The sequence below is a fragment of the Hemitrygon akajei genome, chromosome 13 (genome assembly GCF_048418815.1).
Source record: "Hemitrygon akajei chromosome 13, sHemAka1.3, whole genome shotgun sequence".
Taxonomy (NCBI): domain Eukaryota; kingdom Metazoa; phylum Chordata; class Chondrichthyes; order Myliobatiformes; family Dasyatidae; genus Hemitrygon; species Hemitrygon akajei.
Genome location: NC_133136.1, coordinates 25,587,597 through 25,601,538, shown reverse-complemented (window position 1 = coordinate 25,601,538; position 13,942 = coordinate 25,587,597). Strand labels below are relative to the sequence as shown.

Below are 13,942 nucleotides of genomic sequence, written 5' to 3'. Positions count from 1 at the left end.
TTCCATCACCTTTGTCACCAACTCCTGCTCATCAGAAAGCTAATACACCTCAGGATAGATGTTGGTGGTGGTAGGTTGTGAAATTTGTTGTTTTGTGGCAGCAGCTGAGTGAAAGCGTAACAAATCACTTTGATATTGCAGTAAAAATTAAATTTAGGACATTGTTTAATAGAAAAGGCTATGAAGCTCAGTCTAAGAACCTTATGAAGTTATTCAACTAGATTTAGCATCATTTACTGAATTCTGGCAAGTGACCACGATAGCCTTTACTTGCTACACATACTTACAGGCCTGTGTAGCCCAATACAAGAAATACAATGGCCACAAAAGATTCTCTTCATTATGAGGTTGACAATTTACTTTAATAAGATATTTTCTGGATTTTTTGTAGGTTATTTATGTTTCAGTGGGGGAAACATTTCTACAAGACACTCTTAAACCATTATTACCTTTGTAATAATGATTTCTCCTTCTGGTAAAAATAATCCACTCCTCACCCCCTCTTCCTCTATTCTGCAATTTGGCCTCTTACCTCTTTGCACCTGCCTATCACCTCCTTCTGGTGTCCCCCTCCTTCCCTTTCTCCTATGATCCACTTTCCTATCCTATCAGATTCCTTCATCTCCAGACCTTTACCTTTCCTATCTCACCTAGATTCAGCTATCACTTTCCAGCTATACTCCTTACGCTACCCCCACCTTTTTATTCTGGTGTCTTCCCCCTTCCTTTCCAGTCCAGAAGAAGGGTTTCGACCTGAAACTTTGACTGTTTATTCATTTCCAAAATGCTGCCTGATCTGCTGAGTTCCTCCAGGATTTTGTGTGTGTTGCTTTGGATGTCCAGCATCTGCAGATTTTCTTGTGCTTGTGTTTGTAAAATGCCAGTCATCGTGACACCTCCGACCAGCCAGAAATCTGCTCCATCCAGTCAGAAGCATAGATTAAATTATTCCAACTAATGGGTAGCTAACTGAAGCTAAGACTACTGCCTGAGATTTGCTCCTGTCTTTATCTGCCTGAGAGACTGTGCTTCATACACTGCACCTGAGTGAAGGAATGGTTCCACGACAGACAAATCATTATTTCTGTGCCCTCCTCAAACCAGTTTTGCAGCTGCAGTACAATGTGTATGTAGTGCACTTGACTGCTGCCACAGAACAAATTTTACGACATGTCAGTGATAATACATCTGATTTTGAGAAAAAAAAGACCCTTAATTATTATTCACCATTCCACTGAAAAACGTATTCATTAGAAGGAATACTGACAGTCACAGAGGAATCAGGTCTCTTCATTTGAAGGTTCTACAAAGCTTTCAATGGATTGAAAATGGGCCCCATCTGCCCAATAAAAGCGAAATAAGCACAGATTAAACTACTGTAACAGAAAACCTATAATCTAAATTTGACAGAAATGCTTCCTGTCTGGTGGTGGCCTGAAGTTCACATTTTATATTTTCTTTATTCTGTGCAGAAATTATCCTTTCAGACCAACAAGCACAACTGGGAAACGTTTGGACCTCACATGACAAGGTACAAGGTAATAGTAATGGGGAATAGTGCAGATGTAATTTAAATACAACCTGCAAAATGTACATTAGCAGTCAATTCTTTTTTAAAACAGGCTCCAATAAAGAGTGACTGGTTGAATGTAACAGTGAAATACACCAAATTTTCTTTGACAAACAGAAATTATTAGAAGACACTACTAACCTTAATCACTAAATCAGACACAGCACCTGGAACCCACAGTGATGGAATTTAGGACTGCATTGATTGATTTTATATATATATATGAGTTTGGAAGTACCTTCCGCATCATGTCAATTTGTCAATCTAGTGAACAGCTCAGTGAAATAGATCAGAAAGATTCTCAACTTCAATCCACTGTCGTTGCTGAGACAGGTCAGAATTAGGATTGTGGCCTCATGCCACTGAGTTGTGGAATATGCAGAATCCTAGTTTGGTTAAGGGCACGGAGTATTACAGAACAGGAACAGACCCTATGGCCCACGGTATCCATGTTTACCATGAGTTCTCACTGAGACTAATTCCATTTTTTAGCTTATGATCCGCAAACTGCTCCATCTTCGCGATTTAACTGCCTGTCCATATACATGCTACTTGGCTCTCTGCCTCCACCAGCACCCCAGGGAGTCATTCAGATTCCAAAACCCCTCTGGGATAAAGAAAGTCCTCCGCAGATTGCTTGCTCCTTACTTTAAACCTATGTCATCTATATATAGATAACAGGAAATGTGAGGGAGTATCTACTTTGATCACAAACCAGTGAACTTCCACTGCTGAGAAAATGTGTAAATGTTAAATAAAAACCTGGCCTGGCATTTTGAATTATCCATACTCACATGGTTTGCCAACATTCATTATCACTGACCACAAATTAATTAAATCATTTTCTATGAAACACTGGAAGATACTTAGTGGCTATTGAATCAAATCCCAGTGAGTGCTAAAACTCTCTGGAGAGGAAGGAAAATTGGAGATAAACTAGGAAGAAAGCACTCCTCTGAGTATTAGTCGCCCGGGAAGATGGAATTTAATGCAGACAAGTGTGAGGTGTTGCACTTTGGTAGGACAAACCAAGGCAGAATTTTCGCAGTGAATGCTAGGACACTGGGGATAGTGTTAGAATGGAGGGATCTGGGAATACAGATCCATAATTCCTTAAAGTGGTGTCAGAGCTAGATAGAGTTGTAAAGAGAGCTTATGGCTCATTGACCTTCATGAATCAAAGTATTGAGTACAGGAGTTGGGATATTATGGTGAAGTTGTATAAGACTTTGGTGAGGCCTAATTTGGAGTACTGTGTGCAGTTCTGGTCACCCACCTGCAGGAAAGATATCAATAAGATTGAAAAAGTATGTCAAAATTTACAAGGATGTTCCCAGCACTTAAGGACCTCAGTTACAGAGAAAGGCTGAATAGGTTAGGACTTTATTCCTTAGAGCGTAGAAGAATGAGGAGAGAGATTTGATAAAAGTATACAAAATTATGAGGGGTATAGATAGGGTCAATGCAAGCAGATTTTTTCCACGGGAGTTGGGTAAGATTTTTATGAGTGATCATAGGTTAAGTTTGAAAGGTGGAACCGCAGGGGGAACTTCTTCACTCATCAAGGGTGGTTCGTGTGTGGAACAACCTGCCAGGGAAGTTGCGGATGCAAATTCGATTTGAACATTTAAGATAAATTTGGATAAGAACATGGCTGGGAAGTGTATGGAGGGCTAACGTCTAGGTGTGTGTCAAAGGGAATAGGTGAAAAAACGGTTTCTGCATGGACTAGATGAGCCAAAGAGCTTATTTCTGTACTATAGTGCTTTATGACTGTCATTTGTTTGTTCGTTCATTTTGTGAACGACAAAGGCAATCATGGTCTTTCCTTGACTATGATTATTCTTGGCAAATTTTTCTACAGAAATGGTTTGCCTTTGGCCTTCTTCTGGCCAGTGACTTTACAAGATGGGTGACCCCAACCATGATCAATAGTCTTCAGAGATTGCCTGCCTGGCGTCAGCGGTCACATAACCGGGAATTGTGATGCGCACCAGCTGCTCACACGACCATTCACCATCTGCTCCCATGGTTTCATGTGACCCTGATCTGGGGTCTAATCAGATGATACGGCTCTGCAAAGAAGACCTGTGGTCTAGCAAAGAGAAGGAGCTCCCTTGGAAGAGACATATCTCCAACCCACCATCCTTCTATGACTCCATGACAGTGGAAATTGCTTCTTAATCCCACTTATCATATCTGATGCATTAACAGATGAAAGATTGAGACTACACAGAAATTACTTTCCCTTCACTTTTAAATCTGAATCTCTCTACACGATATACAGTACAGTATCTAAACCTTCTGTTTACTTTTAAGACTTTAGTTATTTGACATTTATCTGGAAAGCCATGCCCATTCAAGTATGGTAAACATTTCTACATGCCACAGAAGCATTATACCAAACCAGCCAAAAAGCATAAGAACTGCAAATGCTGCAAAGCTGAAATAAAAATACAAACTTCGGGTGATACTCAATAGAAATTCTGTTGACCTGAAATGCTGATCATACCTCTCTTCACAGATGTTATCTGACCTACTGATTAATTCCAGCACTAAAGTTCGAGACAAAAACCATCTTCTTTTTGCTGCCTCACTATTTTATTGGAAACCTGTATTATTTTTTTGTTGGCTTCGGTTTACACAAATACAATATTCTAATAAATCTATATAGGTTCATTGAGCTGAATACAGAATCCCGAAGACTGCATCAAGGATTCATCAACTCCATTACTATAGTAAATTATTACATGAAAAATTAATCACTGTTTAGTTTAAACAGCATATCAATCTCCAAATTGCATGATTTTCTGTCATAATGAGCTTATTCAGCCTTACCTTGTATCCCACAGTCTCTAAACACTTCAACAGCAAAGTGACCTATGTGCTAAGTATAGAATGGAGCCATCAGCAACATGCAAGTCATGCTTTTTAATGAAAGAACTAACAAACTTATCTGAGTAGGTAATTTGTAAGGGATTCTTTCCCCTTATACCACCATACAATGCGACCATATGAAACAGAAGTAGAATTAGGCCATTCAGTTCATCAAGTCTGTTCTACCATTTAATCATGGCTGATTTATTATCCCTCTCAACCCCACTTTCCTGCCCTCTCCCCATAACCTTTGATGCCCTTATGAATCAAGCATCTATCAAACACCACTTTAAATATACCCAATAACTTGCCCTCTGCAGCTATCTGTGGTAATAATTCACCACCCTCGGGCTAAGGAAATTCCTCCTCATCTCTGTTCTAAAAGGGTACCCTTGTATTCTGAGGCTGACTCTATTGCAAACATCCTCTCCACTTCCACTCTATCTAGGCCTTTCAATATTCAACACGTTTCAATTAAATCTCCCCTCATTCTTCTAACTTCCAGCAAGCACTGACCAGAACTATCAAACACTCCTCACAAATGTTGGTCCTTTCATAAGAATCAGAATCAGGTTTATTATCACCGGCATGTGACGTGAAATTTGTTAACTTAGCAGCAGCAGTTCAATGCAATACATGATCTAGTAGAGAGAGAAAAAAATAATAAATGAAATAAACATAATAATAAACAAGTAAATCTATTATGTTTATTGAATAGATTTTTAAAAATGTGCAAAAACAGAAATACTGTATATTAAAAAAAGAGGTAGTGTCCAAAGCTTCAATGTCCATTAAGGAATCCACTGGCAGAGGGGAAGAAGCTGTTCCTGAATCACTGAGTGTGTGCCTTCAGGCTCCTGTACCTCCTACCTGATGGTAACAGTGAGAAAAGGGCATGCCCTGGGTGCTGGAGGTCCTTAATAATGGACACTGCCTTTCTGAGACACCACTCCCTAAAGATGTCCTGGGTACTTTGTAGGCTAGTACCCAAGATGGAGCTGACTAGATTTACAACCTTCTGCAGCTTCTTTCGGTCCTGTGCAGTAGCACCTCCATACCAGACAGTGATGCAGCCTGTCAGAATGCCCTCCACAGTACAACTACTGAAGTTTTTGAATGTATTTATTGACATGCCAAATCTCTTCAAAGTCCTAATAAAGTATAGCCGCTGTCTTGCCTTCTTTATAACTACATCAATGCGTTGGGATCAGGTTAGATCCTCAGAGATCCTGACACCCAGGAACTTGAAGCTGTTCACTCTCTCCACTTCTGATCGCTCTGAGGATTGGTATGTGTTCCTTCGTCTTACCCTTCCTGAAGTCCACAATCAGCTCTTTCGTCTTACTGACGTTGAGTGTCAGGTTGCTGTGCATATCTCACTCCTGTATACCCTCTCGTCACTACCTAAGATTCTACCACCAATGGTTGTATCATCAGCAAATTTATAGATGGTATTTGAGCTATGCCTAGCCACACAGTCATGTGTATACAGAGAGTAAAGCAGTGGGCTAAGCACACAACCGAGGTGTGCCAGTGTTGATCGTCAGCGAGGAGGAGATGTTATCATCAATCTGCACAGACTGTGATTAGGAAGTCAAGTATCAAGGACCCAATTGCACAAGGAGATACAGAGGCCCAGGTTCTGCAACTTCTCAATCAGGATTGTGGGAATTATGGTATTAAATGCTGAGCTATTGTTGATGAACAGCATCCTGACATAGGAGTTTGTGTTGTCTAGGTGGTCTAAAGCTGTGTGGCGAGCCATTGAGATTGCGTCTGCCATTGACCTATTGTGGTGATAGGCAAATTGCAATGTGTCCAGGTCCTTGCTGAGGCAGGAGTGCAGTCTAGTCATGACCCACCTCTCAAAGAATTTCATCACTGTCAATGTGAGTGCTACCGGTCATAGTCATTAAGGCAGCCCACATTATTTTTCTTTGGCACTGGTATAATTGTTGCCTTTTTGAAGCAAGTGGGAACTTCTGCCCGTAGCAGTGAGAGGTTGAAAATGTCTTGAATACTCCTGCCAGTTGGTTGGCACCGGTTTTCAGAGACTTACCAGGTACTCCATCAAGAATACTGCGTTGCAAGGGTTCACTCTCTTTAAAGACAGCCTAACATCGGCCTCTGAGACAGAGATCACAGGGTCCTCAGGTGCAGCAGGGATCTTCACAGCTGTAGTTGTGTTCTCCCTTTCAATGCATGGATAGAAGGCGTTGAGTTCATCTGATAGTGAAACATCGCTGCCATTCATATTGGCAAACACGAGGAAATCTGCAGATGATGGAAATTCAAGCAACACACACAAAATGCTGGTGGAACACAGCAGGCCAGGCAGCATCTATAAGGAGAAGCACTGTCGACGTTTCGGGCCGAGACCCTTCGTCAGGACTGATTCCTTCTTTGAGGGATCTGTTTGTGGAATGTGTGAGCAATTTTATGTTCCAGGCTCTCAACATCTCTGAGGAATTATCCTGGCCCTGGCATATTGATGCAGTTACAAAGAAGGCACAACAGCAGCTATATTATGAGTTTGTGAAGATTTAATGTCACTGAAGACACAAATTTCTACAGATGTACTGTAGTCTCTTAGTATCTCTCCTTTCAGTTAGTCCTGACAAAGGGTCTCGGCCCGAAACATCGACAGTGCTTCTCCTTATAGATGTTGCCTGGCCTGCTGTGTTCCACCAGCATTTTGTGTGTGTTGCTTGCCATTCATATTATTGGGTTTCGCTTTGTAGGAAGTAATGTCTTGCAGACACTGCCAGAGTTGCCATGCATCTGATTTCGCCTCCAACCTCATTCAAAATTGTCTCTTTGCCCTTGAAATAGCCCTCTGCAAATCATACTTCGTTTTCTGGTACAGGCCTGGGTTGCCAGACTTGAATGCCACAGATGTAGCCTTCAGCAGATGACATACTTCCTGGTTCATCCATGGCTTTTGCTTTGGGAATGTACAGTAAGTCTTTGTAGGCACACACTCATCCACACAGGTTTTAATGAAGTTGGTAACAAATGCAGCATACTCATTCAGATTCGAAGATGAATCCCTGAATACAGTCCAGTCCACCGATTCAAAGCAGTCCTGTAGGTGCTCCTGTGCTTCCCTTGTCCAAACCTTCTTGGTCCTCACTGCTGGTGCTGCAGTCTTCAGTCTCTGCCTATACTCAGGGAGTAGAAGTACAGCCAGGTGATCAGACTTCCCGAAGTGAGGGCGTGGAATATCACGGTAGGCATTCCTGATGGTGGTGTAGCCATGGTCCAGTGTGTTGTTTCCTCTGGTATTGCAAGTGATCTATTGATGGTAGTTGCTTAGTGATGTTTTCAGACTGGCCTTGCTAAAATCTCCCAAAATGATGGTGAAGGCATTAAGGTGCGCTGTTTTGTGCATGTTGATCCCATTGCTCAGATCATCTAAAGCCTGCTTGACATTGGCCTGAGGTAGAATTTAAACTGCTACCAGAATGACCCCAGATAACTCCTGCGGTAGTTAAAAAGTACACCATTTTACTCTAGATATTCCAGGTCTGGTGAGCAGAATTGGGACAGCACTGATACATTTGTGCACCAAGAGGACTTGATCATGAGGCATACTCCTCCACCTCTGCTTTTGAGAGAATCTATGGATCTATCCTGATGGTGTATAGTAAACCTGCCGATCTGAATCGCTGCATCTGGTATGAAAGAGGTTAACCAGGATTCTGTGAAACAAAGGACACACATGGTCCTAATGTCCCTCTGATTCAACACCCTGGCTCTGAGATCATCGATTTTATTCACCAGAGACTGCATCTTTGTCAGCAAGATAGTCGGTTTTAGGAGATTAAAACCCTGTTTCCTTAAACGCACTTGTAATCCTGAACTACATCCGCGCTTCCTCCAAGGTGTCCTCCATGGGCACTTATGACCACAGACGGTGTTATTTCCGTTGGTTTTAAGCAGCGATAGTTTGTTTAAATGCATTAAGACATCTTTGTTGACTGTACTGACCTTGGAAGCAGTTGTGTTCTTTAGCTGTAACAGGCTGAAACGGGGATATTTAATCGTATCCATTGAGGGTACTACAAGAATCATTCCTGTGTACCTCCTGTGTAACTTCTCCAATGCCAGTATATCCTTTCTTAGATAAGGAGCCCAAAGCTGTTCACAAGACTCCAAATGCGATCTAACCCATGCTTATTATAAAGCCTCAGCACTACATCCTTGCATTTACACTTCAGACTTCTCCAAATGAACACTAACATTGCATTTGCCTTCCTTACCACTGACTCAACCTGCAAGCTCATCTTTATGGAATCCTGCACTAGGACTCCCAAGTCCATTTGTACCTCTGATTTCTGAATTTCCTCCCCAGTTAGAAAACAGTCCATGCCTTTATTCCTTCTTCCATATATTTCCCTACACTGTACTCCATCTGCCAGTTCTTTGCACATTCTCCTAATCTGTCCTTCTGCAGACTCCCTGCTTCCTCAACACTGCCCACCCCTCCACCTATTAGCTGCAGACTTGGCCAAAAGCCGTCAATTCCGTTATCCAGAACATCAACACATAACGTGAAAAGAAACGTGAACTGACCCCTGCAGAACACCACTACTCACTAGCAGCCAATCGGAAAAAGCTCCTTAATTCCCACTCAGCCTCCTGCCTGTCAGCAACTCTTTTATCCTTGCTAGTATCTTTCCTGCCATACCATGGGCTCTTACAGAGCAGAAAGACCTAGCAAATTCAAAATGTTAGCATTCTACTTAACAGGTTACTACATTTGGCGCTATAACTCATTTATTAACTGAAGTTTAACAGTTTATTTATTAACAGAAGTTTGTAACATCCCCCTAAAACAGTACCTCTTTCCTAACTCTTAAGGGCAGTCCCCTAGGGAGTGGAACTTGATTCATTCGTTCAAAGCGCAATTGATGCTGATACAATCAGCATATTTCAGGACTCAAGGCACAAAATGGTCACAATCAAATCGACTGGCAGAAGCATCTTGAGAATGGCCCAGTGACGTTTCCATATATTTGTGTTATTCTGCTTGGATCTGGATCCACATAACTATTTATCAACTGACTGGTTCCAGTAGTGACCTAAAGCTGCTGAATGCCTTTCAGCCATGGGAGAGAGTATATTAAAATATTCTTCAAAACTTCTCTTCTTGCCACTCTAACCCTCAACAAAAAAGTTTGAGAGAAACAATAGGTGAAGAAAAAGCACCCACAATTCAAATGTAGATAAATCCTACTTTATGTAGCCTCAGGTTTCTAAGTACATGTCCCTTTGTTCAACTTCTACCTCAAAATGATAAAACTATCCGATCTGGTCGGCAATGAAAACCAAGTTATCTTTTTTTTTGCTTTATTTGATACAGCTTCCTTTAACTGCATGTGGCAGCTTCAATCCAAAAATACTTACGACTACATTTCACAGCCATTTTTGGCCAGACAATCACTTAGAACCCTTGTACCTTCCCTGAGTATAAGCAGGTTTATTATTTCCAGACGGATGCCAACCCTATCCGGTTACTAAAGTACTCTTACGATGAACGGAAAAGACAGAGGAAATGTTTTTGTTTTTTATTATGAACATGATCTGATTAATCCTAAAAGTCCTTTTACTGCCAAGTGAGTTAGTCTGAATTACGGTGATGTAACATTATATATACATTTGTAGACACTCTGTACCACAACAAGAAAAAAGGATATTACTTGCTAAACAGAAGCCGCTAGAAAAAGGAAACCACACTTCAAACAACAGAAGCCTTAAAAATACCCACCATAATGCTGCATGTACTGGCGATAAAGAGAGTGAATCAGTCACGGTGCCAATTCAAGCGAGCTGCCATAAAATACAAGAACAATCCACTTTTCCAGCTTTTACACATCAGGAACAAAAGACTAATATTCATACACATTCGCATTCAATGAGTTTCCATGGCAACTCAGAGCAACATTATGCCCCAAGCTGAATTTTAAAACCTGTTGAGCTTCTTGCAGATTTATAGTGACATATTGCTTTTACAAAGTCACTAATAATATGCAAACAGTAAATGGTAACAGATGGCTGTTACTGGGATGTACATTTTGTGGCAAAAATGTCACACAGCTGAGGTGGCAGGATGCAATTCTGCCACAATACAGATTCCGGGCATTTGTTCAAGGCAATTTATTCTGCAATAAATATCACTATCAAATACACACAATACTTACTAAAATGGTTGAAAATTTTAAAAAAACACAGGTGCTGAAAATCTGAAACATAAACAGAAAATGACCATAAAACCATAAGATATAGGAGCAGAAGTTGGCCATTCGGCCCATCGATTCTGCTCCACCATTCAATCATGGGCTGATCCAATTCTTCCAGTCATCCCCACTCCCCTGCCTTCTCCCCAGACCCTTTGATGCCCTGACTAATCAAGAACCTTTTTATCTTTGCCTTAAATACACCCAATGACTTGGCCTTCCGCAGCTGCTCATGGCATCAAATTCCACAGGTTTACCACCCTCTGACTAAAGTAATTTCGCTGCATCTCAGTTCTGAATGGACTGAGTTTATGCTAGAAACACCCAGCAGCTCGGGCAGCAAAGATGGAAAGAGAAAGAGAATTAATGGTTCAAGTCAAGGACCATTTCTGAAAATTTCAACTTCCCTACATCTGTCCCGCTGTCAACAGAATGTTGCCTGACCTACAATGTTTTTCCAACTGCTTTTGTGTTTTCACTTTCTAAGGTAGTTGTTCCTGGCATTTTCAGAAGTTAAAAGCTAAAGCTAAAAGATTTGTGAACGATACTCACACATGGAGCACCGTTCACAAACTTCCAAGGCTCTTTACAGACAACAAAGTATTTATTTTTGTCATAATGTGAGTATTATTAAAAGTAAGTTAATACTACTCGGGAAGCTGTGGTAGCAAGAGGCAGGATCCGGGGTTGGCGGGGTCTTCCGCTCTTTTTACTCCCGGTATGCATTGTATATAGTTCCACCACCCATGCCGCATGAGGTACCTGGAAGCCCCTGTATTGTAAATATCACTTGCCGTCCCAGATAAAGATGCTCTTTTGGCCATTAAGTTGTCGAGTGGTCTTTTTGTAAAGTAGAAGTTACCACAATTTTGAATGCAGTCTCTAATATAGAAAACCAAGCAACCAATCTGCACACATACAGATAAATGTCTAAATAGATTTAATTATTCCGTAATGGATATTTTTTACTCATGGTGAATTAAAACAAGGGATGGTAAGAAAGATTTCTCAGCATTAAGTAATTCATGAATTTTTGCTGTTATTAATCACAGTGGCAGATCAGCCACTACATAGTGCTAAACCTTCCTGCAAAACATTATCTGAAAAATTCTATGGAAGCATAGAGTCCTACAACATGGAATCAGGCCCTTCGGCTCAATGGGTCCATGCCAACAAAGGTGCCCATCTAAGCTAGTCTCATTTGAGCATGTTTGGCCAGTATCACTCTAAATCATTCCTTTCACTGCCCCTGTCCAAGTACCTTTTAAGTGTTGTTACTGTATTTGCCTCACTAAGCTACAGTTATTCATAGGTAAACTATTTTCTGGCTCTCTCTTTCAAGGCCACCTGCCCCCCCCCCCTTTAATTTTGTGACTGCTGAATATCATTGGGCAGAACTTCTAGGGAAGCATTGGCAACTCTGTGCCAGGACAAGCATTTAACCTCAGTCCCTCTGCCACATGTTTCAAGACAACTCACTGCAAATGGTGAGGTCTCCAACTTGGGGACTGAAATCAGCTTTCAAATTTTCTGAGTCCACACTCTCACCAGCTAGTCGCTTGTGATTCCCAGCAAGATCAGAAGTGACTGCAATGGCAAATACATTGAAGGCTCAGGAGCTGCAATCTCCATTGGTCTAATAAGGCAATGTCATGTCTGGATCGAAGCCCAAAGCTCAACTGGAGGTCTGGATCGAAGCTAAGTTCAATTGTAGGTCCAGATAGAAGTTTGAATATTGATTGGGTGTCCGGATAGAAGCCTGAAGGGCATTTGGAGGTCCAGATTGCAGTGCTAAGATTGATTAGAAATCCAGAAGTCAAGGCTCGATGGCTGGAGCGAGTCCACCGAGGAAGCTGGGGCCCTGTAACTTCAATTCCGTGAGTCTGCTGGAGGCTGGAGGCCAAAGTTGGCTTGTCCTGGGGTTAGAGGACTGTACGGGAGAAAGAAAGCTCGATTTGCTGTGGTTGCTTTGTTTCATTTGGTGTTGTTCTGCTAAACATTGTGAGCCTATTATGTTGGCACCAGAACGTGTGGTGACACTTGCAGACTGCCCTCACCACATCCTTATGTGTGTCAGTTGTTAATGCACTCTAGAGTATGTTGTATGTTTTGATGTACATGTGATAAATTTATCACACGCACATCTGAATCACCCTCCTGGTCTCGAAAAGAGGTTCGGGTTTAGAACATACTGTTCCAGCAATAACTTAAAAGGATTTTTTAAAGATACCCTATCATTCCAAAAGAATTTTAACAAGGGATATTGTGGGAGTAACTGAAATAACAACAATTTATGATAAGGTTTGTGCCAAATCTCATTTATTTGCCTGTTAATTTCCTCACTTTAAATAAATCCAGACGGGGTATCTTAAATGTTCTGAGAGTTGGGGGAGGTGAAATCTACAGTTTTAGAGCTAATTATCACAATATTATATTTTACTACAGTAAACAAACTTCTGTGGTCTGTATTTTTCTGGCTGATGGTTTGCTGCTGCTTATTATCAAAAGGAGCTTTACAGCAATGGCGGCCTCGGCTAATGGTGAGAGATCAAGCCTCTGGATGGTTGCCCAGCATTCTGGCTCTGTGCAAACTGCTCGGAAATAGCTCATTGTTGATCCAAGTACAATCAAATTAACCTTTTGCAATTGCAACACATGCAGAGCTGCTTTTTCTCTCACTTAAGCATTAATCAACAACATCATTTACACAATCTTAGAAGGGACTTCCTTATTAATCTAGTCAGTAGTTCTACAAACTAAGCTGTGTAATGGTCTCCTGATCAATTCTGATTCTTCATTTGCCTTAACTACCACCGTTTACCAACTACTCCAACTCCCCGCCCCCCACTTTGAAGTCATGACTTCCACAATAATTTTTACTCCTTAAAGATCCTCAAAATTGTTTTGTTCCTAATAAGGGTTATAGGCCCTTTCTCCCTGCACGATCTAGAAACTTCTAAACTCCAGCACAGGTTCATCTATCATTTGATGATAGAAATCACATTTTCTACTATTTCCTCAGTCGTGATGATGTGCTGTACTGGCGTGGCTCGGCACCACATCTACTGACATGGCACGTTCATGCTGCTGCTAAGGTAAGTAAGAGAAACCCAGTAAAACCACATGTAACTTACAGCAGTTCAATTAGGCCATAGTTCCTTATGCTGGAGGCTAGTGAATCTGTAGAATTCATTACCACAGATGGCTGTGGAGACCAAGTCATTGTGTACATTTTAAATTGAGATTGATGGTTTCT

The 13,942-nt window shown here is 41.3% G+C and overlaps 1 protein-coding gene across 2 annotated transcripts in view; it reads right to left on the bottom strand.

Moving 5' to 3' along the window:
- pdzd2 (PDZ domain containing 2) overlaps positions 1-13,942 on the bottom strand; it is a 457,654-nt gene that overhangs the window by 185,119 nt on the left and 258,593 nt on the right. The gene's annotated exons all lie outside the window — the stretch shown is intronic.